At 37.0% G+C, this 21,322-nt stretch overlaps 1 pseudogene; it reads left to right on the plus strand.

The window, feature by feature from the left end:
• Positions 1 to 618: 618 nt before the first annotated feature.
• On the plus strand, positions 619 to 1,547 carry LOC106839958 (olfactory receptor 4X2-like; annotated as a pseudogene).
• The last annotated feature ends 19,775 nt before the right edge of the window (positions 1,548 to 21,322 follow it).

Raw genomic sequence — 21,322 nt, forward strand, 5'->3', positions numbered from 1 at the left:
ACTCTCATTGGAAGTGGAGTTGTGAGGAAGCTATTCTATAAACAAAGAATGAAAAGGGAGTAAAAGGAAGTGTGATGAAGGAAAGCTGTAGGCAAAAGACAATTAAAAGCATACAAAGGGCGTCAGAGAGACATGTAACATGGAGACAGCAACACTATCCTTGCTGCCCAACATTAGCCAATAAGGTATTGGTCTCCTAATCATCCTCTCCCCGGTCTGCTTTCGTTATTCCAATCTGTATATACAAAGTGGTCATACTTTCCAATTGACTAACATTCTCAATGATTCCCCATTGTCTGTGGATAAACCGTGAAGTTCACCACAGCCCTTCATGATCTGATACTAGACTCTATCTCCAGCTCTATCTTTGTGATTCTCTGGTTTGCTTCAGCCACACATGGATGAATTTTTATAACTTTGTATGCTCTTGTGCCTCTTGGGAACACTCTTCTCTTCTTGTAAACATAATTAACCCCTACTCAGCTTTCAATATCCAGCTCAAACCTTCTCAGATGTGCAAGGGATTATTATATAATTCAACCACTTGATGAAGGAATCTTTTATTTTGTATCATTTCAGATCACTTCACCCAAGTTACTGCCTCCTGGTGGTGACCTCATGGCTAACACACACAATGTGACTGAATTCATTTTTCTGGGACTTTCTCCAATCAGGATGTACAGAAAGTTTCCTTTATGCTGTTTCTGTTCTTGGACACAGCAATTGTGCTTGGGAATCTCCTCATTGTGCTCACTGTCATGACCAGCAGAAGTCTTGGTTCCCCCTTGTACTTCTTCCTCAGCTACCTGTCCTTCGTGGAGATCTGCTCCTCGTCTACCACAGCCCCCAAACTCATCTTAGATTTGCTGGCTGAAAAAAAAGCCATATCTCTGTGGGGCTGCATGACACAGCTTTTTGTCATCCATTTCTTTGGTGGCACTGAGGTGTTCCTGCTCACTGTGATGGCCTATGACTGCTATGTGGCCATCTGCAGGCCCCTCAACTACACCACCATCATGAACCGGCAGGTGTGTGCTGTCCTAGTAGGAGCAGCATGGGTGGGGGGCTTTGTACATTCCTTTGCCCAAATCCTTCTCATCTTCCACTTGCCGTTCTGTGGCTCCAATGTGATCAACCACTATTTCTGTGACTTGCTTCCCCTGCTCAAACTTGCCTGCTCTAACACCTTCCTCATTGGTCTACTGATTGTTGCCAATGGGGGGACCATGGCTGTGATCAGCTTCATGGTCCTCTTAGCCTCCTATGTGGTCATCTTGCTCCACCTGAGGACTCAAAGTTCTGAGGGAAGGCACAAGGCCCTCTCCACCTGTGGGTCCCATATCACCGTGATCATCTTGTTCTTTGGGCCCTGCATCTTCATCTGTCTGAGGCCTTCAACCACCCTGTCTGTGGACAAAATGGTGGCCATATTCTATACAGTGATCACCCCACTCCTCAACCCTGTCATCTACTCCCTGAGAAATTCAGAAATGAGGAAGGCCATGAAGAAGCTGTGGATCAGGACAATGAAACTAGATGAGAAATAGAGACAGAGTCTTCGTATTGATCCTTGGGTTTAGAATGATGCTGAGTCCAAACTGAAGGGTAGAGTGAGATAAAGAATAGTTCACAGGACTTGTTAGATCTAGAGTTACTCTAACTGGCTCCCGTCTTAAACAACTTCGTTGTAATCACTGTAAAATATTTCCTACTATGGATAAACTATTACTTTAGCTATATTTTTGTTGGATGGTTAGGTTGTTTCTAATTTTTTACTACTATAAATAACACTGTGGTAAGGATTTGTGAATAGAAATTTTTAACTATACTTCTGATGTTTTTGAAAGCTCACTTGTTATAGTAAATTTACTGCAATAAAAACTATAACGAATTTTGAAGCAAATGCTAAATTCATTCTCAGAATGGTTGTAACAATTCTGCTTCCTAGTGAAAGTGCTCTTGACACAATAAACATTGACAATAGCATTTTATTGGAGAGAAGAAGAATTTACATAGTCTCAAAGCATCTCTCTACAACACACTAATTAATTGCAAAAGGAAAAATGTAACTTTATTTTGGAGAAATCTGAAAGGGACTCCATTAAACAATTATTCAAAGTCAGTATCATCAGTGTTGAAACCGGAGAGGAACACAATATCATTACTGTGGGATTCCTACCAGAAACACATAAACTTTGTCTAATCATTGAAAAACAGCAGGCAACCCCAACTGAAGAAATTCTGCATAATCACTAGCCTGCATCTTCAAAAGTATCAGGACAAAAAATGATTGAAGGCTTGTTCCAGATTAAAGTTAGATGATAACTAAATGTAACAGATGATCACTGGTTGGATCCCATACTAGGTGAAGGCCATTAGTGAGCAAAAGCTCTGTAAATGATATAATAGAATTGTACCAAAGATAATTTCCTGTATTTGATACTTGTGCTGTGTTTACATCAGAGAGTATCCTTGAATTTAGGAATTTCTCACTGAGGTATCTAGAGGTAAAAGGACATTATGTAGGCAACTTTCAAATGTTTCACAAAAAATTCTGTTTGTCTATCTGTTTATTTATGGAGAAAATAAATGAAGAAAATATGGAAAAATACTAATATTAGGGGGATTTGGATTAAATGCGTATGGGAATTCTCTGTACTACTACTGCAACTTTTTTGTAAATTATTTTAAAATATTTTAAAAATGTGATAGATGTCTTATTGTTGTTTAACTCGCAATTTTTTTGAGTAGGAATGTTTTAACATTTAATTACCTTTGGTCTTATACACAAAGTTTTCAATGTTTAAAAGCTTTTTATTTTTTCTCTAGTTTTATTGAGATATAATTTACATAACTACTGTATAAATTTAAGGTGTGCAGCATAGTTTTGACTTACATATATTGTGAAATAATTACCACAGTAAATTTAGTTTACATCTATCATCTCATATAGATACAACAAAAGAGAAAAAGAAAAAAAATTCTGTGTCATGAGAACTCTTAGGATCTACTCTCTTAGCAACTTTGAAATATATCACACAGCAATGTTAACTCTAATCTTCATGTTGTACATTACATCCTTAGTCCTTCTTTATCTTATAACTGGAAGTTTGCACCTTTCTACTACCTTCATCCAATTACATCCCCTGCCTCCAGTCTACCCACATTTGGTAACCACAAATCTGATCTCTTTTTCTATAAGCCTTGTTTTTAGATCACATATATAAGTGAGATTACACAAAGTATTTGTCTTTCCCTATCTGACTTAGTATAGTGTCCTCAAGTTCTATTCATGTTGTTGCAAATGGCAAGATTTCATTTTTTATGGCTGAATAATAACCCATTGTGTGCGTGTGTGTGACATATACACACACACAACTTCTTTATCCATTCGTCCGTTGATGGATACTTACATTGTTTCCATGTCTTAGCTATTGTAAATAATGCTGCTACAAACACAAGTGTGCAGATAAAAGGTTTATTCAGGTCTTTTGTTCATTTTTAAATTGGATTGCTTGGGTTTTTTTTTTTTTTTGCTATTGAATTATATGAGTTCTTTATAGATTTTTCACATTAACCCCTTATCAGGTATATGGTTTGCAAATATTTTTTCCCATGCCATAAGTTGTTTTTTCATTTTGTCGATCATTTCTTTCGCCTTGCGTAAGCTTTTTAGTTTTATGTTGTCCTATTTGTTTATTTTTGATTTGGTTCTTTTTGCTTTAGGTTTCAGATCCAAACAATCATTGTCAAGACCCATGTCAGGAACTTTTTTCTTGTGTTTTCTTCTAGGAGTTTTATTGACCCCAGTTGTACATTTACGTCTTTAATTCATTTTGAGTTAATTTTTGTGAATCACTTTAAGATAGGGGTCTGGTTTCATTCTTTTAATATTTTTATATACAGAAGCCTTTTTCATGTAGTTAATTACAATTATCTTCTTTTATGGCTTCTACAGTAGCCAGCACCACACTGTTTCCTATTATGGAAGCTTTATGAATGTTTTAATATCTGGAGGGCTAGTTTTTTCCTGTTGCTCTTCTTTTCCAAAGTTCTCCATATGAACTCTAAAATTATATTTACTTCTCTTCCAGCTTCATAGCCCCCAAAATAAACTGTTATTATTTTGATCGTGTTGTATTACATTTACAAATGTATTTACATAGAGTCAACATCTTAATGATGTGAATCTTCCCATCCAAAAGCATGGTTTGCCTTTCCATTTGCTGACATCTTCTTTTGTGTTTTCCTTAGAGTTTTAAAGTTTTCAAACTATCATTTCAAAATGTGTTCTTTTATTTCCCAACTTTATTGGGATATAATTGACAGATAACACTGTGTACGTCTAAGGTATACAACATGATGGTATGATAGAAGAATGTATTGCAAAATGATTACCACAATAGGGTTAGGTAACAACTCCATCTCCTTATATAATTACCTTTTTTTTGTGTGAGAACATTTGAGATCTCCTCTCTTATCAAGTTTCAAGTATATAATACGGTATTACTAACTATGTCACCATGCTATACATTAGATCCACAGAACTTATTCATTCTATAACTGAAGTTTGTATGCTTTAACCAACATTTCCGTATTTCTCTCTTTGCCTATCCCTTAACAATCACCAATTTGCTCTCCATTTCTATGAGTTCCAATAATTCACAGATTATTCTCTTGATGGCATCCCATGGTTTACATAGGTTCTTTTTTTTTTTTTACTCTTTTTCATTCTTTTTTCTTTGTTTTCCCCTGATTGGATCATTTTAAAGGTTCTGTCTTCTATTTCTTTGGCTTCTTTGTTGTGTTTGATTCATTCTGCTGTTGATGATCTCTATTGAATTTTGCATTTCATTCATTGTATTCTTCAGTTCCACAATTTCTTTGGTTCTTTTCCATAATATTTCTCTCTTTGTTAAAGTAATCACTTTGTGTGTATATTGTCTTCCTGGTTTGGTTTGTCTCTGTGTTGTTCTTTTATAGTAACTTACTGAGATTCCTTCAAATAGCTATTTTGAATTCTTTATTAGATAAAACACAAATCTCTGTGTCTTTGGGTTTGTTTCTAGAAAATTATTGTGCTCTTTTGGTATGGTCATGTTTTCTTGATTTTTCATGTTTCTTGAAGTCTTGTGTTGCTGTCTTAAAGTTTGACATAACATTCATTTCCTTGTGGCTTTACTGACTGAATTTGCAAGAGAAAACCTTCCATCAGCTCCACTAAGAATTTGAAGGCTTTCTCAGACATTTTCTATGGGGATCCCCGCCCCACACTTCTTGCTCCACTTATTTTTTTTCACTAGAATATTGTTTAATCATTATCCCCAGAGGTAGAATCATTTGATCTACTATCTGAATCAGATGCCTCCAGTTCTTGTTATTGCAGGAGCCTCTGATAGCAGACCTTGCCCCCTCCCACATTCAGTACTCTCTACTACTTGTAAAGGGACCACAAGGTGAATGGACAGCTAATTGTGCACATGTCACCCACAGCCAAGGCCCCATGCTCACCCTTTGCTGTGTGTACAGCCTCCCCATTTACATACAAGTACACATTACATGGTGGTCAGAGGTACATTTACAGTGGGTAGATGAGGCCTGGCCTGAGCTGCATCTTCAGGCAGGGTCTGTGCCTTGGTCCCAGTGTCCCAGGATCTGGGGCTCGTGAGACCACTCCACAGCCAACCCCCTTGTCTCAGTGTTTGATCTTTTGGATGGAGGGTTTGTGGTCTAAGATTGCAAGGATAAGCTTGTGTATGTACTTGGCCAGAAGTTGATCTCCTCCTGCTCCTTTAGGGCTTTCATGAGTTTTCATGCAAGATTTTGTCTATTTCTGCTGCCAGAGACTGGGCCTTGGTCTGTGTGGGGAAGAGATTCTTTGTTTCATAGAGGCTGAGGCTCAAGATCTGTCCATTCAAGTCATCATTCTTACTCACTGCTTAAGAATTCTTAAGCTTCTATGCTTTCTCTCAATTCTGCACAGCCAGACTGCATATTGACTGTCTCCCTTTTGCTTTGTGTAGCCCTGTGCTGAACGTCCAATTTTGTGGTTTCTTCTAGTCAGGCCTGCAGATTTGCGGAAATGTTCTGCATGTGCTTACTAGCTGTCTGGAAAAGTTTGCTCTCACCACCATCAGGAGTATGCAAGAGTTGGCCATGAGGCAGGGATGTGTGTCAGTGAGGCACTTGGAGTTCTTAGGGTGTCTTTGGTCACTATGTCATCATTTAGGGCCATCCACCAGTGAGATGTTCCCTAGTGACTTGTGGGTGGAGATCCCACTGGAATCTGTGGTGTGGTTTGGGGGATCCATATTGTTTTGATATATTCCCTTATGAGCCCTGGCTGCTCTTCTTCTAGTCGCTTATGCCCCCTCAGTCCTGCTGCTCTGGACTCAGGGCTCTTCGTAGGGTGAGAGAGAAAAGGGCCTCTTTGGCAGCTTCCTGCCCAGATAGAGAGGCTAGGTGCTCTTACTTTCCCCTTTTGGGCCAAGAAGGGCTCTCTTGGCACTGAGCTCTGCCATCTGGAGAAGGGGTTATGTAGGTAACATCAAACTATTCCTCTTACCTCCCCCAGTGTGTCCCATCTTGGATTTTTTTGCTCCAACCTTGTGCTGTAACTTCTGCACTGGACTCCTGGACTTCCAAAAAAAAAGCTCTCTCATCCATGAGTGATGGTTTAAATCAGAATTAAGTCAGATGTGGGAAATAATGAAAGCATGTTGAACAAATGAACATATTAATGAATTAGTGAATACATAAGCAAATGTCTCATACTGTTTGATATGATAATGATCTTGTGGCTAAATTTATAAAGAGCCGTTATCTTTTACAGATTACTCTGAAACACTGATAAAATAAATTACATAGTGTCAGAGATTGTCTTCAAATTGATATGGGAGGCAAGGGAGGGTGTGAATAGGGGTATAAATGAAACAAGCTTGGCTATGAGTTGATAACTATTGAAGTAGAGCGATGGGTAAAAATAATTCATTATACGATGCTATCTACTTTTACATATGTTTAAATTCTCTATAATAAGATCACAAAAAGTATCTAGCAAGCGTTATACCTGGAATCTTTTCAAATAAGGCTCCATTTGGTCCATGCGCCCAATTGGGAATGATGTTACCTGGTCCAAATAGAGGATTGGCCAATCCTGAAGACTGTCATTGCATCTGGTTTGGAATGACTTTTTTAATGCAAAGTGTTCATCACAATGCCAGAGGACAGAGACTTAACAGGATTTACTGTAGGAAAATTGTGTGCCTATTTGCATGGAAATGTATATATGTGCAGCAAAAAACAAAAAGTAAAATCAGTCAGTTTCATATTTACATACTCCTTTCATTGAGCTAATATTTACATATGTGCCAGACACAGGCTATTCAGTTCCCCTGGAGTTTTTAACTCTCAGACTTGCCCAAGCTAAACCTCCAGCAATTCATTAATTATAGTTGAGATTTTCCTACCTTGGAAGTGATTCCTGTGGCAGTTTTCACACGTGAGTCTCTCTCCAGTAAACTGCAATTCCCTGTATTCACCTATCTTCTCTCCAATCTTAGGGACAGTGGTTTTCCCTGTGTCCTCCACTCTCTTACAGATCCAAGAGGAGTTGCTGACTTTTCAATCTGTTCAGGTTTGAACTTGTTGTTAGGGATAAAATGGCAACTTCCGAGCCCCTTACATATGAGAGGAACTGGAAACCCTGTGCTAAGTGTTTTGATGGAATTAATCCCTTTACTTCTTACAACAACAATCATGAAGTAGGCATAATCATCAGGAGAAGTGTGGTAAGGGCTGGGTGAGGATGGTTGTGTTAAAAAAAACTCTTTAGTTCCATTTGATGGATAACAAACACAAATGTGAATGTTGATCTTGACTATGAGAATAATAGCAATGAAATAGCAATTGATGTCTTGAAAACACAATATTCTCAGAAGGGACTATGAACTCCTTCTTGGAGGGTGAAAGTGTCTTCAGTGAAGGCAGAAAAGGAAGATAAGCTAGAGGTCCTATGGCTCCCAAGAACGGTTTGCTTTCATGAAAGCATTTTTTTCCTTATCAGCTCTTGAAAAATACTTGATACAAAAAATATATTATATATTTTACATGTGTTATTTATAGTTATTTAGTGGCCATCCATGAACTTTATATCCAACCCAAGAACTAAAACATTCCCAATAATATTTATCTATGCACTACTCTATTCCATTCCTCTGCTTCCCACAAGTGATAATTAACGTATGGAAGTTTGATTTAAAATTTCCTTACTTTATGAAAATGTTTTAACATATGTATATATGTGCCTAAACAAAATTTGGTGTTATACTTCTTCCTGATTTTATGAAAATGGTATCATAGATATATAATCTTCTGGGCTTACTTTTTCACTCAACATATTTGAAAGATTCATCCATGTTGTTGCATGTTTCACTATTTTTACTATTATGCACTATTCCATTGGGTGACTATACCATTATTTATTTTATTATTCTCCTGTTAATGTCCCTTGGTTTTTTCCGTATTTTTCCCATATATAAGAGTGCTGTTGTGAGCATTCATATATATGTGGAAAAGTATTCCTGGGAAAGACAGCTAGGCATGGAATTACTGTGTCAAAGGGTATGCAAATGTTCTTTACAAAAAAAACAAGCCAACTGACTTTTGAAAGCAGTTGTACTAACATTCACCCCAATTAGCAATGTATAAGAGATTCTGTTGATGTATGTCCTTGCCAACATGTGGTAGTACCAACACTTCTTAATGTTTTTGCTAGTCTAGAGGGTATATAGTATGCAATTCTCTGATTACTAACGAAGTTGGGCATGTTTTCATTTGTTTCTTCTCATACGTGCTTCCTTTTCTGTGAATTGCCCATTATATCTTTTGAGAATTGCCCATTATTCTATCAAGTGGTTTGAATTAAAAAAATAGATTTCTGAAAGTTTTGTGTATATTAGGACTAAACCATTGTCAGATATATTCAGTTACAAGATGAGCATGCAGCTTGTCTTTTCACTTTATGCTGTGTTAAACACTTTTTAGCAGTTAATATTTTAAAATTTTTCTGTTATTCTTAGTGTTTTTGTGACTTGTTTAAGAAACAATTTCTTGAGTCAAGATCAGGAAGATGCTAATTGATATTTCATTCCATATTGTTGCTTTTTTGTTTAAGTTCTTATTCCACTTAAAATTGCTTGTTGGGCATTGAGTGAGGGAAAGATTCAATTTTATTTTTTTTCTTATATGGACTACCAAATGTTCCATCATTGTTTATTGAGTAATCCTTTTCTCAACTAATACACAGTGCCACTGATGTCACATATCAAATTTCTATACTTGCACGAGTCTGTTTCTGGGCCAATCCTACACTGTATTAATTACTATGATTTGTAATTTCTTGATATCTGGTAGGTCAAGTTTCTCAAATTTGTTCATTTTTTTGTGCATATCTTTTCTGTTTTTAGTTCTTTCTTCTTTTAGACCATATTAAAAGTAAATTGTCAAATATCACAAAATAACTTATTGGGATTTTGTTTAGAATTGTATTGTATCTATAGACCAACTTTGGAAAAACTTACATCTTATGAGATTGAGTCATCATATTCACAAGTATGGGATAACTCTGAATTGGTTAGATGTTACTGGATGACAAAGTGCTTTGAAAAATCTGGAGGCATAGATTTCTGTGACTAATAAGTGATTTATTAAAGAAGTATTCCAGGGGAAACTGATAAGAGAGTGGAGGAAGTAGGACTGAGAGGGAGAGGAAGCTAAACAAGGGTGCAATTTCAGGTAAATTCCGGCAGAGAGTCACTTCAGATTGATTTAGCAGAACTCTGGAGTTAAAATTATGCCTGGAGTTTTGATTCAAAAGAAGAGAGTAGAGCTTTCATACTCCCACACCATTTAGACATTAGCTAAGGCCTTCTCTGGAGTTAGGTTGGGGCATAAATTCTCAGCCACTTTTGTCTGTCCTTTAACACAGGGAAAATTTACTCCAGCAGCCCAAGGGCAGCATGTGCTAGCTGTTGGCAGTGAAAGCACATAGAAGTCATGGGGTGGGAAAAAAGGACTAGAAAGAGATATGGACAGGGATACAGACAGACCTCAATATTCCTTTCCATGCTCTTCCTTTATTTTGGTGTACTTTGATGTTTTAAGTCAAGTTGATAAATTTCTGCTACCAACTCCTTTGATTAAATTTATTCTTAGGAATCTTATGGGGTTTTTCTGTTTGTTTTGGTAAATAGTCTCCTTAAAAATTGCATCTTTTAGGGTCCGGCCCTGTGGCCAAGTGCTTAAGTTCACGTGCTCTGCTTTGGTGGCCTGGGGTTTCGCTGGTTTGGATCCTGGGCATGGACATGGCACTGCTCATTAGGCCACATTGAGGTGGCTTCCCACATGCCAAAACTAGAAGGACTCACAGCTAAAATATACAACTATGTATCTTGGGGAGAAAAAGCAGGAAAAAATGCATCTTTTAAGTTGTGTCATATAGAAATGAAATGATTTTTTATTATTAATTGTCTAGCAGCCTATATCCTAAACTCTTGTTGCTAATAATTTTTCTGTAAACACTTTTGGGTTTCCTCATAGACAATGATATCATCTGTGAATATTGTCAGTGAATATTAGTTAGTTGTATCTTCCTCTATCTCTCTCTTTTTTTCTTTTTACATTTGTGGGTAGAAATTCTAGCACAATGTCAAATATGAGCAGTGAAGATAGGATTCTTGTGTTGTTCCTGGTTTTAAAGAGAATGTTTCTAAATTTCCCCATTAAGAATAATGTTTGATGTCAGTTTTGGGTAGATATACATTCTCAAGGTAAGAAAGTTCCTTCTATTCTTTTTTTTTTTTCTGAGGAAGATTAGCCCTGAGCTAACATCTGCCAATCCTCCTCTTTTTTCTGAAGGCTGGCCCGGAGCCAACATCTTCGCCCATCTTCCTTCAGTCCATATGTGGGATGCCTGCCACATCATGCCTTGCCACATGGTGCCATGTCCACACCCGGGATCCGGCGAACCCGAGGCTGCCAAAGCTGACCATGTGCACTTAACCGCTGTGCCACTGGGCTGGCCCAAGTTCCTTCTATTCTTAAAAGTTGAGGTTATCATTATTTTCCCATGGAAAAAAAAATGCCCAAACTAATAATTTTATGAGATTTGTAAACTCATTAGTAATGAAAAGTTGCATGTAAAAAAGTAATGATTTTTGTTATCTCCAAGCAGCTAGAGGCAGACATTTGGGGCTCTGGATTGGGAAAGAGTAGATCTGGCAGGTGGGATGAGGCCTGAGGGGAAGCAGGACCATGAGAGATGGAGCTAAGCTGGTCTAGAGTCTCCCTGGCATGTGATCTGGTTGGTGGCCACTGGGACAACTGGTGCTTGATATTAAAATTTAAGATTTCCTTTTTAATACTATACTTCCTTTATGATATCCTCAGGTCATAAAATTCAACCAAGTGTCCATATGCTGAAACGATGGAAGGGAGGTGCTGGAGGGGCACAGAGATGGTGATGAGGTGGTTAGATGAATATGCTTAGAGAAGAGTAGCACTGATGATAGTTACTAATAATGGTACTGATAGCAAATTCTTTCATAGCAATTACAACATGCCAGGCCTTGTTCTAAGCATTTCATATAAATTATCTTATTTGTCTTCATAATGACCTGATGAGGTAGGCACTATTTATTTTCCAGCTTCATTGAGATATTATTGATACATAACATACATAAGTTTAAGGTGTACAAAGTGATGATTTGATATAAATATATATTGTGAAGTGATTACCACAATAAGGTTAGTAAACACCTCTATGCTCTCAGATAATTGTCATTTGTGTGTGTGTGGTGATAACATTTAAGATCTACTCTCTCAACAACTTTTAAGGAGATGAGGAAACTGAGGCACAGGGAGTTAAAGATTAAGTAATTTACCCAAAGAAAAAAACTTGGAGCAGAAATTTGGAGGAGAGTGATTTCCTGCAGGCACCTAAGATAGAATGTTAAGCTATTTTATTGGGAGTATAACATAAAATGTGAGCCTGGAAGACTGGAAAACCTGGGGCCACAGGTTCAGTATTTGTGACAAGTTTGTCCACTTCTGTATATTTCCACACTCTGGCACTTGACCACACTCTCTAGACTTGGTAGCCTCTGAGACAGGATCTCAAAGGACTACAATGTATAAATTCCTGGTCTGGTGCCAACTTCTTCCAGCATTGAAAGGAGGGAGTTTATCCCAGTCTTTGCTGTGGCTCCAGATTCATGGATAGTTCACAAAACATCACGGAATTTTTCATGCTGGGACTCTCACAAAACCCTGAGGTGCAGAGAGTTTTATTTTTATCCTTTTGGTTGTTTACCTGGTCTCTGTTGGTGGAAACTTACTTATCATTGTCACCATCATCTTTAGCCCCACGTTGGGCTTGCCTATGTACTTCTTCCTCTCATATTTGTCCTTTATTGATACTTGCTATTCCTCCTGTAAGGACCCTGAAACTCATTGGTTATTCCTTGTATGAAGGGGGAGCCATCTCTTTTGAATGTGCCTGGCTCAATTCTTTGTTGCACATTTATTGGGAGAAACTGAGATCATTCTGCCCACAGTGATGGCCTATGACCACTATGTGGCCATCTGCAAGCCCCTGCCCTACACAAACATCATGACTAGGCATCTCTGTGCCCTGTTAATGGCTGTAGCTTGGCTGGGAGCCTTCCTGCATTCATTGGTTCAGCTCCTCTTGGTCTTTCAGTTGCCCTTCTGTGGGCCCAATGTGATCAATCACTTTGTCTCTGACTTGTACCCCTTGCTGGAAAATGCCTGTACCAACACATATGTCATTGGTCTCCTGGTGGTTGGCAATAGTGGTGTGATCTGCCTGTTGAACTCTCTCATGCAGGCTGCCTCCTAACTTGTTATCCTTAAGTTCTTGAGGTCTCACAGTGCAGAGAGGAGACATAAAGCCCTCTCCACCTGTGGAGCCCACTTCACTGTTGTTTTCCTGTTCTTTGTGCTCTGTGTATTTATTTACACATGGCCATCATGTACTTTGTCAATAGACAAAATAGTGGCTGTGTTTTATTGTATTTTTACATCCATGTTAAACTCTTTGATTTATACCCTGAGAAATGCAGAAGTAAGCAACATCATGAGGAATCTTTGGAAAAAATAAGCAATTGTGGATGGAAGATACAGGCTCAGTAGAGAAAGAAATAACCAATCATTCTTAATAAGAATTCATATTGTCATAGTAGCTGAGAGATCACCAAAAATTTTCAGAGTAAAATTGATTTGAATGTTTGACATTATGTCTAATCTATCCTCTGGCCTATCTTACTCACCAGACAAGTGATTGTACACCAGTTTAATTTCTTCTTAACAGTTTACACTAAATTACAGAACATGGAAACATCACCTCTCTCTCTGTCACCTTTGTCTGAGATGGAGTCTTCATCAGTGTTGGGTACTGAGAGCCTATGATAAGCAGAATCCCCTTATTGAAATGTTACTAACCTAGTCTTCCAACTCGGCATGCCAAAGTATTGATCAGAGTAGTTATTGATGGTTCACCTATATCTGATTTCTATGTACAATAATAATATCAGAAAGAATCTGTAGCTTGGGACTTTGAGAATAAAGAAAATACAATTAGGAATGACTGAACTAAAATCTTGGAAGTTTCGTTAAAGCACTTGCATAACAGTGATTTAATATCTACTGATTTTCCTCTGCATGTTTTATTTTGTTTGTATTTCCTGCCTGTAAGCTTCCTATTATCAATGTCTTTATTGTCAATTTCTGGTATGCACTTATCCAGATTTATTTAACCTCCAGAGTCATTATCAAGTATGTCATCAAGGAGGATTTGATTCTCTCTAATCCACTCAATAAAATGCTGGCTTTTGGTTACTTGTTACCATGAGATGGTTTGCTTTCCATTTGTTTGTCTCATTATAACTGGGACCTTTTGAGTTCTCTGGTCAGCTGTCCCAGGTATTCTGATTCAGGACTGCATTTTGTTGATAATTTTCTTGTGAAAGGAAATTTTTAAAATGTTTCTTTGGAAGGAAGAATAATATGGACACAGATGAAAAATCTCATTAGATATAATAACATTTCTGTGTAATACTATTAAATGTTTTTCCCGGTTTCAGTAGCTCATACATTTACTGATTCACATCTAAGGCGAGTAAGTTATGCGTCGCTCCATGATTTCATGTTCCATGGTATACAGATTCTATTCATCCATTTAAAAAAGATAACATTTATCTGTATTTTTTGTCATAGAAAGTGTTTACAACACAAGATGGAATTTAAAAATCAGATAATGAAACCACATGTGGCCGAGTGCTGTAAGTTTTTGTTCCTTATTTCTGCTTGTGTAGGTATGGATAGTTATGTGTTTGCAAGTAGATTTATCAAAATGCCCACAGTACTTGACTTTGTGGTTGGATTCTATTTTACTTTGAAGCTTTATTTATACTTTTAAGTGTTTGTTTTTCATTTACAATAATCACACATGGTTTTTCCAAAGGGCATGTTAAAAACAGAATATACTAGAACTCATAAATAAGCTGATTTCTTGATGAAAAACAAACAACCAGACACTGTCCTAGATTCTGGAGGCACAGCACTGCACAGAATCATACTAAATCCTGTCCTCAAGGAATAAATTAGTTTCTGGAAATTCTTCTGGATGAGAGATGTCTTGAGAGGAATTTTTGTCTGAGTACCCAAAGTTTATATTTTATTGTGCTCTCTTTTTATATCAGGTAAAAACCAAAGGGTTATCATAAAGCTAATTTTATGAAAATAGTGGGATAGAGTAGAGAAAAACAAGTAGGTAGGTTTTCTGGGTTTTTTTTTTTTTTTTGGAGTATGTAAGCATGAGAGATTTTTTAAGGTTTATGGATTTTAATAGTGTTCTCCTCAATGAGAGACAGGAGGTACCACCTCAGCTCCCATTATGTTCTGTAGAATTAGTGAGTTGAGAAGATGTACCTATATGCTTGTTCCTTATCCAGTAGGGATTCTCTACCCTAGTCCTTCTTGTGCTTTTCTTTTGTCTCAGGCCCCCAAATTTTGGAGTCATCATTGAGTCTGCTCCTTCTCTCTCTCTTGTATGATAGCTAACCTCTGAGCAAATCTTCTTAACTCAACTTCAGAGTATACCTTATTTTGAGGAGTTCTAGTTCCAGAAAAGATGGAGTAAGCACTGTTCATGCTTTCTGCCCTGCAGACATGAACCTATAAACCCTAGAGGGACCTCGTGGAGAGGTTATTTGTTTATGCCCCTGCTTTGTTTGGAGCAGGCTACTGCCCCTTTTAGAATATAAGCTCCATAGTGCCTGGGAACAAGTCTGCCTCACCACTGTGGTATTCCTGCCATTTAGCAAAGTGCTTTCATTTATTAGGTGGGGCCTGAAAAATTATTTACCCAACGGTTGAAATGGTTGAAGTGTATTTCTAATTCAGGTCATTCTGATTCTAGATTTCTTGATCCTTTAGCACACTATACAGTAGAGGTATGGATAAAAGACAGTGGTACTTTTCTCTCAGCTTTATGAGAGAAGATGAAAGGGACAATGTATGTGAAAGGGCCCAGGACCCATGCCTAGAACACAGAAGATGCTTAATACATCTGCTGACTTTTATTGTTGTTCACTCAGTGATTTCCCTCAAGTTGCTGACCTTCCAAGATCAATTCCTGACATATCCTAACTCCCTTTTCTCTGGACAATTTGTGGACTCTGTCTAGACACTAGAAAGACACTGGGCATAGGAGGCAGAATAGAAGTCACTTCCTTGTGAGATTGTGAGATTGAAACTGTATTCAAAGGGACTAATTAAATAATGGCATCAACATTCTTCTAACCTCACTGTGAATGAGGCAAAAGCTAATTCCCACACTACTTCAGCAAGTGATCCTGTAAGGGGAGAATTAGCCTCCCGCTGAAAGGCAGAAAACACATAGCACTGATAATTCCTATATTGTCCGTCCCACCTTATAAATAACCCTTCCCAGAGGAAGAAAAAAGATGTTCTCTGAGACTGTGCTAATGGGTATTCTTAGCAGGAAGCAGAGCTAATAAGCCAGCTACCCCTTCTGTGAGGCCTTCTTCCCTAATATCAGGGGCAGTGCTTTTCTTGTCAAAGGCAGAAAAAATAGATAATGCAAGATAGTGGTTAAATTGGAGAGGGCACAAGCTGGAGTGACAAGCAACCTGAGTTCCAGCCTCACCACTGCCATGAATTACCCGTGTGACTTTGAACCAGCTTCACATAATCTTGATGAGTCTTAAATCCACCATCTTTAAAGTAGATTTGATTGGAAAAGATGATTTTAGGTGTCATAGGCTTCTTCATCAAATAAAAGAGCAATGGATAATGGAAGAAATTTCAGTTGTTTATAAATGAGTGACTCTCTTTCTGAGTTTTCATCTAGTACTTTTCTAAGAAACTTTCAGCTCAGACGAGTTTCTGTAATCAATGGAAATTACCTAGTCTGTGCTTTGTCTCAATTTAAAAAACAACTCAAATCTTATCCAGGAGTTTAATCATGTGAAACAGCGAAATTTGTGATGCTATGCTTGGAGCTGGCCTAGATGACACTTTAAGAACCCTTCCAGGTCTACCATTCCATGATGTTAGGATGTAAAAACAAAACGAGACAAAGCACCTATGGCCTGCTGGTGTCTTCAGATCCAGTCAATGTATGCTTTCTATAATATATTTTTAAAAATTAAATGAAATAAAAATTCAATGGAATAATTTCACTAAAATTCCCATTACTTTCCAGAGAATAAATTCTCATAGATTACTCAAACAGGAGAGTTCTTTTCTTTGCTAATTTTTAAAAATAATTTATATTGCACTCATACAAATTTGAATCACAGAGATGAATCAGCTTTTTGTTTGGGGACATGTGAATTCCTTATTTGAGTAAATTGTGTACTATTCTTACTGATTGTATTTACTCTCATATTCTGCATGGGGATCAGTACTAGGACACTTTTCATATTTATAATAAAATTATACCCATATCAATACCTGCTTAATCTTGGATGCATACACTTTGATTGTTAGCTCCTTAAGCCACATGAAGAATTTATTGCCCATAGTGTTGATGATAGTGACATCAGAGATATCATTTATTGAATGTTTATCACATCCAAGCTCTGTACAAACACTTGACATGCACTGTTTTCCTTTGCTCCTCTCTGCAACCTCAGGGTAGAGCAGTATTATTATTTTTATTGTATAGAAAAGAAGATTGAGGCTTTGAGAAGCTGTCCATGATTACCAACCAATAAATGGCAGAAGAAAGATTCAAAGTCAGTTGAGTTTAAGTGACAGTATAGTACAGCAAAGCTCAGCGACTCTCTAGTGAGACTTCCCGGATGCAAAACCTAGCTCTGCCACTTATTAGCTGAATATGCTTCTGTAAGTTGCTAAATGTATGTCTCATTTTCTTCTTCTGCAAAATGAGGATAAAAACAGTAATCTACCTCATGGGGATGATGTAAGGATTGAATGACCTGTTGTATGTAAAGCAGTTAGGATAATACTTGGCAAAGACTGAGTGCTACATAGGTGTTTGCTGTTATAACTGCTGTCTGTGCTCTTGGCCATAATATTCTACCCTGAAAAGGTCTCTATCAGACTTGTCACTTGCAAAAGCTATACTTGCCTTTTTGCGATAAAGCTTGAAGAGAGAAAAAGGGGGAAGCTTCCTAATCAACACAGGAGTCTTCTCTCCCGTGTTTCTTATATCTGGATGTCTCTTCTTCCTCTGATACCTAATGATTCTCCCTTAATTCTTATACTGAGTGTCAGATCTTCAGCAAGTTGAAGATGTAGCTACTTTAAGAAGGTCTGTGTTTCCAGGAAAATAATAGGTTAATAGTAGGTGGGGTTAGAGACAGTTTTTTGTTTAACCTAAACTAAGATAGACACAGGCATTTCCTTAATATTCTTAGGATAATAAAGGTGAGTAGGAATATTGTACTAGATGAGATTGTAATTTATAGCTGGTTAAGATAGCGCATCTGTTTTCCCTGCCCGCGTAGTTTCCTTATGTTGTGAATAGGCAGATCATCATTTAGTGGAATATTTCACTGATGCTCACCAAACTTAATTTCTTTTCAACTTTGACTTTTCCTTGTACACTGCAGAGGAACTATTAACCTTTACCTGGAAGGTTTTCACCAAGACCAGGTAAAGAAAAACCCAGAAATATGTAAAATTCATAAAGCAAAGAGGAAGAGAATTTTAAATTGGCTTTGTAGACATGATGCTGTCCACAGCATGGGCATGGAGTGGGAGTAAATGAGCAAGGAGGGAAATGGAGAAGTTGGGCAAGTCTCCAGCTGCAACCAAGTCAATTTCTTCCAATCCTGCTTCAGTTTGTTTTACATCAATTTGTGTTACTACTGGAAACACTCATAGAAAGTGTAGCAAACCTCATTGCAAAGTCCAAGAAGAAAGATTTAATTTAAGTATATGGACTACATATGCAGAAATTTCAGGAGATCCTAAATAGTCATGGTTTTCTCAAGTGTCGCTGTGTCTATATGGAACCATGCTGAAAACTGTCAGAGATGTACTCCAGTTGAATTAGAAAATCAATGCCTAATGTTAAATTTCAGTAGTAACAAAAGAAATTAAAATGTAGATTATTAGATTATTATTTTCTTGTAATAACTTACATGTCTATTGTCCAGTGATGCTACAGTTAACAGGCAGACATTTGCTCACATTTTGTGGTTAATAGAATGAATTGGTATGAGATTTTTGGAACAGAAAGGGTTAAGATGAACAAAGAGAAGTGGGTGTAACTAAAGGAAACTTTGCAACATTTTTTCACCCTGGAGTTAATTTTGTCACAATTATGTTTCTCTTTTGACTTTATAGGCAATACTGTACCTGCAATCTCAGTGTTCTTGAAATCTCTGGAAATACCACACAATATCACAGAATTTTTCATGCTGGGACTCTCACAGAACCCAGAGGTACAGAAAGCTAATATCAGTACCCATCTTCCTCCATTTTATATGTGGGACGCCTGCCACAGATAGCTTGATAAGCGGTGCATAGGTCCACACCCGGGCAAACCCAGGGCCACCAAAGCAGAATGTGCAAACTTAACCACTGTGCCACTTGGCTGGCCACTGGTATGTTTGATCATCTATGTGGTTATAGTTTGTGGCAACAGGCTCATTGTTGTCACCGTCACCTCCAGTCCCACTCTGGTTTCTCCCATGTATTTTTTTCCTAGCCATCATGTCCTTTGTTGACAACTGTTATTCTTCTTCTATGGCCCCTAAACTCATTGTTGATCTGGTTCTAGTGACAGATCAACCTGAGTTTCAGTCTTATTTTCCATGTTTGTTTATGGCATGAATTTGAGTATGTGATAAAAACTCTATAACCCTCTGATTCTTGTCTTCAAAATAAAGATGAAGATAATACACGTCTAAAGTGTTATTGTGAGCTTTAAATTACATAATCTATGTAAGGTTCCTAATCCAGTTTCTGGTACATACATGCGCAAAAGGTTTTACTTGCTATTGTTATATATATATATATATACCTCAACCTTTTCCTAACCTTCCACAAAGAGCTTGTTTTCTTTTGCTTTTCTATCTCCATTAAGTTTGAAATATACACTGTGCTTAGAGCAGAATGACATTTTTTGGCCAGTGATGCAAAGTGATATCTCTTTGTATTTTTCTTAGCTCTGTTTCAAATTCCAAAAGATACTAGTGTTCTGGAATCTGAAATTACATCCGCGTTCATTCCATTTGTTTACCGGTGTTACAAACTCTAACCATGTCCCTGCCGAGGCTTCACCCTTTAACCATGTAGCAGCCAGAATTTATAATGAACTTATCCTTTGTTTGAAAAATAAACTGTAATTCATCATGTTGCAACATATCTATGTTTTACACTAAGGAGAAAATATAGAAATTAATATGAAAATCAATTTCTCTATTATAACTCTTCAAAAATTAGTCTCCAAAAACCAATACATTCAGAAGATCATCCAGATATAATTAATATTTTACCTCCAAACTTGTATGTCTAACAAAAAAAAGTTACAGAGTTCTTGCTCAAAATAAATGTCTTCTTTCACTTTGTCACATTTTGATAGTCTAATTAATAATAGCTGGATATAACTGAGACCTTGAATTCTACACCTATTTATTTCTGCTGTTAGATATAAAAGTGAGCCATTTTTCCAATCAACTAAAAAATATGAAATCATGGTGAGGCTCACTAAAGAATAGCCTATCTTTTGCCAGCTTGCCATAATTTTATCACGAGACATTCTAGAAAAGCATACTTACTTTAGTTGAAATTTGAAAAGCACCTTTATTTTTAGTACAATTAAAATATCAAATAGCATAAAGATCTGATCCTAGTGTGGCCTTATTTCTTGTTGTCCAAATCTTGATTCACAATGGCGCAAACAACATGTGATTGCTACTTATTTTTGAAAAATTTCAACCTGGTAGAATAAACACATGAGTAAATATCATCAATTTCCTATATGATTTAAAAATTATTACTTATCTTGTTTACAAAGGTAATGGTGTCTCCATTTTGGAGACTATGTAAAATATTTTCTCCCCAAATATATATCTATTTTAAAATTTAGAAAATAAGAAGAGAAAGATGGGCAATAAATAAGAAAATAGAAGTGTGTGAGTGTCTATGTGTGAATCCACCTATAATCCCATTGCCTAATCACTATCAACATTTTGGTAGATATCCTTCTATTCCTCATCATCTTTTTCTCTCCTCAACCTTGTTCTTCAACTTCTATAAACTTGGTTCAGCTTCTGCCATCTTAAAATTTACTCTCAGGGGCTAAATTATTTATTTGTTCAGCTTACTAGGTGTCTTAGGCAATAAAGTTTTCTGATTCTCAGTTTCCTTGTCAGAAAATGAGATTTTAATCCTTAGTTTATGCCCTCATGAAAGGAAAATCTTTATGAAGAGCATAGTATCAGACAAGTTGACCGGAGCCTAACAAATGATAGCTCCCTTCCCTGCCAGTGAAAAAAGGGAAACAGAAGAATAAAGGCTAGAAATAAAGTAAGTCTCTGAATTTTAAGTACTGCTGAAAATATACTTGTGGTGTAAAAAGAGAAGACCTGTATTTGAGATTTTTATTTTGCAGGCCATTGTTATGTGGCTACTGGTGGAATTTAAAAAAATAGTGTTTCCCCTCTCTTGAACTCCCCTCTCTCAACTGGATTTTTTTTGGTTTTGTTTTTTCACATTCTTGTCAAACATATTTGCTAAATAT

This window comes from Equus asinus, chromosome 17 (assembly GCF_041296235.1).
Source record: "Equus asinus isolate D_3611 breed Donkey chromosome 17, EquAss-T2T_v2, whole genome shotgun sequence".
Lineage (NCBI taxonomy): Eukaryota > Metazoa > Chordata > Mammalia > Perissodactyla > Equidae > Equus > Equus asinus.